An 8,054-nucleotide genomic window follows, 5' to 3' on the forward strand; every position below is an offset into this window, starting at 1 on the left:
TCATTCGACCGTCGCAGAAAAACTGTTCGTTTTTTGATCGTCTCTGTCTGGTCGTCGGTCGAGTGCGCGTGTGCTTGTAACGAATGCTGTCTGTGCTGTCAACGACACCTACATACTTGGATGACTGGCTGATTTATCAGCCTTACCAAGCGTTCACCCAACGAAGCTTCGCATCACTGCCATTAGAACTAATGGGACCTACCACTATTGTTGCTGTCGTTGTAAGAGGTAGTCGACATGAAGGTACTAGACAAGTATTAGCACCATGTCGTGGCATACCGCTATCAAAGGGTAGATCAGAGGACGATGCCATATTGAACAGACTGATAGATGGCTGCCAGCCAAACTCTGACACGGTTGCTTCACCGTCGATTACCTACCTACCTCTCTCGTTATGTTATCCTAAGTCACAAATTGCACCGCTTAACTTATGCTAGTTAGTACAGAACTTCGTATGCTACAACAAGCAATCTTTCCTACATTAGGTGCCGTGCGCCACTGCTGCTGATAATTGGTGCTGATGTTGTGTCCTTGCTACACGTCATTCGCGGTAGAAGTTCGACCGTGTTATCATCTTAGCGTTGGGTCTGATTGGGTAGCGGCAAGGTCCCTATGCCATTGCGATCATGTTATAGTTGATTTACCTGCCATATGTACTTCTGCTATTGTCCGTAGTCTATCAGGATCCGGCAGAAGTAAGACGGTCGGAGTTATGTTAGAAGTTCTCATGGACAGACGTATATTGAAACACATAAACCAACAAAGCGAACGCTGCATTTTCCAGAACTGCTAGTAGTCCAATGTAGTCCGCAACCGCGGTTTAGCTGGCTGCTAGCGAATGGTCAAAGTTCTTCTCCGCTCCCGCTCCCGCTCCCCCTCCCCCTCCCCCTCCCCCTTCCCCTCTCCTCTTTTTTCTTATGCATTGCAGATCATTGTTGTACCGTTACAGTCATAGAAAGCTATAGAAGACAAAATTTCGTACTTCAATTGATCCGATGACGACACGCTCACTCAAGAAGTTGTTTGCAGCTTTCACTCACCGTACGGCCACGGCAGATTCATTGATTTATCATTCTAATTGTTTTTAAAATGAACGAAAAATTCCGTATTGAGCATAACGGCGAGCCTTTCCCGTCTAAACAAACTTCCTAGATTAATTTCTGTCTATCGACACGAGTGTGCGCATCGCATTTATCTCTGACAGCAAGAAAGGACGCAGTTTGCGATATAGAAGCTCGAGTTCGAATCCACAAGCGGGCAAAAATCTTTGAAGAACCAACCGAACTTAGTTTCCTACCTATGAATGTAAAAGCTTAGTAAACCGGAACACACATCGAAAAAATGATGCGATCCCAATCTGTGAGCAGGAAACTATAGGCAGGAAACACAGCGCAGAAAGCATCTGGTGAAACGATTTATACTATGATTACTTTCACTAGTGAATACATGGTCGACGCTGCTATCCGGCTCACGGCACACCCATTTATGGCGCATCATCTCAGAGTCAGATATAGAGCAGTCTTGTCGAAGCTCGAGGACAAAAGGGCAGACTGGCAGACATCGTGAAGAAATCATCACCAAGTGATCGTGTAGCAAATTTCCAATGGGTTAGCGTTAATTTTTAGTTGTTAGCTAGGTCATTCTGATCATTTTTCCTGTCGAGAGGCGCTGTCTGAACGTCGTTTTCGCATCGACCGATGTTGTTTCTAATAATAAAGTCATGGTTAAATGGAATAACAGTGGCGTGCTGATGCGTTCCCAGAAAATTCAAAGCAGATAATGACTTGTCTAGCTATTTGTACAATTTCGTATCGAGCGCATAATACTTGTCAGTTATGTAGATAGAACTTCTGTTCTATACAGAGAAAGATACATTTAGCCGCGCTTTTCATTAGCAGTAATGTAAAAAGAAGATAATATATCTACAGTTAGTTGGTTGTTCGTGTGACAAATACGAATTTCAATGATTCTTATTTATTCCGTAGGCATGTAAAATTGCTATGTTAGACGAAAAAACAGAAATAATTTGAACCCTTTTATATTTCTTAGCGGTCGTGCTTAGGAAGTCATCATTGTCATTGCTTCTTTCGATGGAAGAATACATTTACCAGTCTGCCCATATGGAACGCTCAGTTTAGAGTCTGTCCATTTTATTCCAAACAATAATAACAACGTCGATCATAAATAAATGGATGGACAGACAGGGAAAGTGCTTTCGAAACAATGCAGGCGGCTGCCGTAACGGCCGCGCTCGATATAGTTCTTCTTTCCAGCGAAGCACTGTCATGACTCGACTAGAAGATGCCCCAGAAACATCTTCACCACCATCGTTGTTACCATCAACATCCTCACGAAATCCGAAATAAAGGGGTAACAAATGTACATACGGTGTGCCGGCAGACACTTACAAACACATAGACAGATGTCTGCGTGTTTCGTGCATACTACGCTAGTTGGTACGAAAGAGACGCAAAAAATGTCGACTAGATAACGCGCAAATGGGCAAACAGGCTGGTATTTGTTCTATGTCGATGGCATCGTCACCGTTGCACTTCGCACCAGTATGAAGAGAATCGGGAGCATGCAGACACAACTATATACAGGGAGTAATCATACCTGTGGTTCGTTCCGCTCTAGAGTCTCAGCAGCCAGCCAAACAGGTAGCTTCTTCAATAGTAATCACAATAACACAACAGCACTAATGGACAACGGGACAGACAGACTGCTCTGACGTGATCGCGTTAGCAGTAGCAGCAGAAGCTGCACACGCGACCGACCGTTGACGGGATCAGTGAATCTCAAAGGCACGAGCTTCGCCAGAAGCAAAGGTATACACACCAGACTTGCTCTGAAATGCTCTCCTTAGGCCTGGCCTCTCTTTTTTCTGTTTCAGTAACAGGGGAGCAGACTAGAGAAAATCCGAGTGAAAACTGTATCTGTTTTAGGCCTGAGCTCCAGACCTCTTCAAGCTATGCGTCGATCTGTGTTTTTATATGCATGCGTTTGATCTAGACCGAATCCCAAGGACAGTATGCACATTAGACATAGACACTGCAGTGTCGTGTTAATGCTTGCCGGTTATGCCGTACTCTTTCGCTCCTACTAACAGTGCCGCTTTGCAAATCATGGGTAGCGACGGTGTAGCGTGACGATGAAAGAAGCAACGACGAGGAGGCAGTGTCACGGACTTGGAGACCCAGCCACGCACGACACGCACACACACATACATACATAACAGGATCAGTAGCTGCTGCTGTTGCTACTGCACCAGACGCCATTCGAAATCGGTTACTACAATCACACACATTATGCTGGCCAGCAGACCCAAGCCCGGCTGTCGACGAGACGACGCAAGCCCAGCGTGCAATACATTCACGAATTTTCCACCATGCGCAACCCACGCGTACATGGCAAATGCCTTATGACGTTCCGCGATTCAACAGCAATAGTGATAGATACAACATTACAACGGTAAAAAGAAAGTAAGCAACCACAGCCAACAACTTTGCTGACGACATCGACAAAGGAGATGGTCCTCCAGTCAGCGACCTAACCTCTACCGCTGCTACAGCCATAATTATTATAGTGGGCAGTGGTGGTGCGAACAACATCTGCTGAAGCTGGTTTTTGAGTGTGGCGCTTTTGCTGCCGTTTTCGTTACGCCGCTACGCGACGTTACGGCCGCGGGTCTACAACACAAGAGAACAAACCCTAGCAGAACCGAAATACTTTCTACGACTGCAAGATTGGCCATTGCTGTCGTATTTTTCATGGAGCTTCTATTCTGTCTGATCGGTGGCCGCTTTTCCAGTGTCTCCCTCATGACTAGCTGCCGCCGTGACGTCTAGGACAAGGAGCACTCGCAGCCATAGACGAGACAGGATGAACCCAAGATACATAAATATAACACGGAAAAAACGATGAAAGAAAAAATAAAGAGAAAGCGATCCGGAAGAACGGACAGAATTAGCACCGACTGCGGCTGCAGCAGCAGCAGCAGAAGAACCGGTCACTGTCATTATCGTCAGATAACCTGGTGATCGCAGAATGCGTCATCGGGCAGAAAATCACAACTAACAACAGTACTACTTCGAGGATGACAACAACAGCTGATCGTGCACCGGAATGTTGCCACTGAAGTACGGGCGGCGTGCGGTAAAGGCCGTTGGAAGATCAGACAGACGGCAGAACAGAGCAGAAGAAGTGAGTGGGGAAAAAAGGCGGTGGGACGATTCCAAAAGTGGGGATTATCTGATGATTCAGAAGATGACCAAAGATCGGGGACAAAAAACTTTCGTTCGACCCACCAAAAAAAAAAAGAAGAAAAAGCAGAAATCTTGTTTTATTGACGCAGGAAGAACAACGTTTGTCTGCAAAAGAGTACATAGGGCAATTGCGACTATTGCGAGTAAATTGTGACAAGCCTTATTCAATCAGAGTGAGAATCGCTTGAATATTGACAGAAACGACGATTGTGGTTATAGCAAAGCAGCCGAACGGTCAACGAAACTTAAGCCATTTTCATCAATGATCAGTTCGCCGTCTAAACTATGGTAACACTGGTATTTAGACTATGCTGGCTATTTATCTACTATCTTTATTATCGCTGGTGAGGTCCGTTCATCCGTCGGACCGACCGACCGACCGACCAACAGCGACATGCGTTTCGTTTCTAATCTAGGTCTACTACTTGGCCTGATCCACGTACACATCTAATAATAGATGTTGGTCGATGAACGGCTCGAGCTAGGAATATCGTTGGAACGTCTGCCAAAGGCTGGTCCGATTCATGGGTGTTCCGGAAGGAGGTCCAATCTTGCCCTCCATTACCTGTTAGCGATGTTTCTTAGGTACGCAGAATAGATCATAATATTCCATATCGTTATCAAGTACTGAAAAAACATGACGATCATGACTGTACACATGCGCATCTCTTGGTAAGTCGCCATACAATAACGGAGAGCGTCTGCCTGTTTTTCAAGATTCAGCGATGCGTTCGTATTGCAGATATATTTGATTCACAGCTCATCGCTTCCCTAAAAGACAACAGAGGTAATTGCATAGTAAAATGAGATCAAATGGTAGCGCTAGTTCTTACCTAAAATAGTACAATATTATAATGCCCTATACGTAAGTTCCCATTCACACGAGGCCAAGGTAAACAACCAGAGTGGGCATCGAACATTTTCCCGAAAATTACGCTATATTGTAAAATAACAATATAATACAAACACATTAGCACTAGTAAGTGCTAAGGTGAACTTACAACTATATAGAACAACGTGAAAGAGATCTACTGGTAATTAATTATAACACTACTAAGGATCGGTTCTCCCATCACGCAAAAACGTTTCTGATGTATTTATTATTTGCAACTTCCAGAACACTTATGCTTCTGTTTCTAAGTAGAGTATTATTGCGAATGGCTATTTATACTCACTAACTTATCAAACATACGAAAGCCCCATGGTTTTGAAATTCATAGGCCTACGAGAAATAGGTCCAGTGGAAAGGCTACGTATTGCACTGAGGCTATGCATAAGCCTGTTCTGGGGCTGCGAACTGTGTCAAGGCATTTGTCCTTTATAGAAAGATGCCATGTCCCCGAGCAACTCCGGGTATTGACTATAATCCCGTTATGTTACGTGCAAACTGATTAGTGAAATACTGTATTAGGTACCGAGTTTGTCGTCTTTGGAACTTGTATAGTCTTCAAATTGAATCCTAGAAAAAAAAACGATGAGTAATAAGTCCCGAATAGAATGAGCTCTGGCAATTGGGTCATTAGTAAAAGTAAGGACGACATACATTTCGATAGCGAGATTAGCCTGTCATCGTGCTTATACTGCTTTGCAACCGAATTGATTGAAGATTGGAGAAGTTATTTTTTTAATCAAGAATTGTATAGAATAATAGGAATACGATTTGTAAACAATGCTCCCAGAAAGGACACCATCAAGATCTCAAGTATGACTACACAGAATAAAGCTAGGAGGAAGGAAGCGCAAAGAAGAAAGGGGACTGCACAGGAGACTTGCGACGGTGATGGGTGATGACAAGGCCTCGTTGTCTGTCCGTTTACGCTGAATCATTCAGAGAGTCATTCAAGCTGCTCGATTAACGATGTTCTAGTTTGTTTGAGTAACAGCCCTAGTGCTGCTGCTGCAGCCGCCGCTGCTGTTACTATTGCAATGGCGTGTCCTGCTATATGCCTGACAATAGAATGTAATGGAAATAGCATTGCAATGTTCGCCATGGCACAGAACGCCGCATTCGTCTATTTGGCATAGCAGGAACAGCAATAGGTAAAAATGGCACAGCGAATCGGTTGATAGCGAACGGAATCGGACGAGAGCTGGAACGGGAGGTAGTCCCGGAAGGTCACGAAATAATAAAAACGGTAACGCGATTAGGCGCGCGTACTGAGAACCGAGCAGGTCAAGAAGCGCGTTTACTTGAAAGAGTTTCCAGCGTCGTCGCTGCTTTCATAGGAAGTCTATGATGGCTGGCCGACAGGACATGATCGTCTGCTAACCAACATTAGTATTACGTACGCTCATTCATTGGAACGCCGTCGACTGGCAATTATTGGTGAGGGACGTTTCGCTAAAAAGGTAAATATTTGCCATGAAAACGATGTAACATAACTGGCAATGATAGTGCCCAAGTTGACGACGCAGTAAAGTAAAGGCTAATTTATTTGAGTAAAGCATACCAATTAGAACCATACTGAGTCGTAAACTAAGACCTGTCTGAATCTGAAATGTTGTTCAAGTGTACATGTTTCCACCTTAGAACCACAGTATTACATCTCGAAGATATTTTCGTTTCTTGCAGTCCCTAGAGTGTTTTGCCGCCATGCGTGATATGTCAAACCGGAACCGGTAATCGAGTCAAGCGTATACGCGGTGCTTACGACGTCACATTTCGAGCGTGAGGTAGACGCACAGTAATCTTCATGACCTGACTAGGGCTTCGTTCATCCGATCACCGAAGTGGTGACACGACGATGCCATGTACTAACTATAATGATATGCGTATTTCGGTTCGGTTTCTACACTGCTAATTACAATACAAAATTATAGAAAAAAGTTTAAGCACCTCGAAGAATAGAGAATACTGATGGCATCAACACCAGACGGAATTTATTCTTCAATGACATTACGATAACATTGAAAGAAAGGTCACACTCGCACGGAAAAGCACAAATATCTCCCTTTAGAAAAACACTGTTAGGAGTCCGTAGAAAGTGTGGACTCAATCAAAAAATCAAAATTTCATCAAAAATTATAGAACCTAATCCACACAGATCAACCCGCTTGAATAAGGAGGCTTATTTAAACATCTAGTTGCCTTAGTAAAAAGTATTGATGATAACAGCTGAATAGTACCGAACGTAACATTTTCCGTCTGATAGCAGGTTAGTTTTCATTTGCGTCAAATTACGTCCAGAGGCGTAAATTTTCTACGTTATGCACCGCTAACAGGAAAAGCTGAGCGTCGCCATGATAAGGTATATGCTTGGCCGGATAATTGTACACAGACATTCATATGATCTAATCGCTAACCCAATATTCTACATCACGACCATTAGCGTCATAACTATCATTATGAACAAGGGAGACAGGAGCATACTATTATTAAGGGAACAAACAGTTGAAGACGACATCGTGCCACAGTGCCTTCACGAACGTCAAAATCACGCGGCTTGAAAGACCGCTTGGGAGACAACCGTTAAGCATTGCTGAACCAAATGAGGCGTCCTGCATATTTCAAACACGATGGTAAGGAAAACGGATGCGTCTCAACAGAACTTCGCTTTCTTTCTGTGGGCAGTTGAGCGGTCAAAGGGTCCAGACTGACTATAATCTCCCAGACAATGGCCGTACGGATCTGTGTTAGGAGGTAACGTCGTTAGCAAGTCGTAGCATGGACTTCGCTTCGTTACTCAGTGACCCATGCGCTTCGGAAAAATTAATCTTCTTCAGAAACAAGGTTTTGGTCTGCATCATTTACAGGCCACATTTATACGTTTCTTTGGCTTATCATATATA

General features: G+C 44.0%; 1 protein-coding gene across 9 annotated transcripts in view; it reads right to left on the reverse strand.

Moving 5' to 3' along the window:
* Window positions 1-8,054, reverse strand: part of LOC111248920 (complement factor H-like) — a 55,018-nt gene that overhangs the window by 10,133 nt on the left and 36,831 nt on the right. For 6 of the 9 annotated variants that reach the window (XM_086986047.1, XM_086986046.1, XM_086986045.1 and 3 more), the window contains one exon: window positions 4,709-5,036. The exons of the other annotated variants lie outside the window; for them this stretch is intronic. The gene's annotated coding sequence lies outside the window, so the exon portion shown is untranslated. The remainder of the gene's footprint in view (window positions 1-4,708; window positions 5,037-8,054) is intronic. 9 annotated transcript variants of the gene reach the window in all.

The sequence above is a fragment of the Varroa destructor genome, unplaced genomic scaffold (genome assembly GCF_002443255.2).
Source record: "Varroa destructor unplaced genomic scaffold, Vdes_3.0 BEIS01000004.1, whole genome shotgun sequence".
Taxonomy (NCBI): Eukaryota; Metazoa; Arthropoda; class Arachnida; order Mesostigmata; family Varroidae; genus Varroa; species Varroa destructor.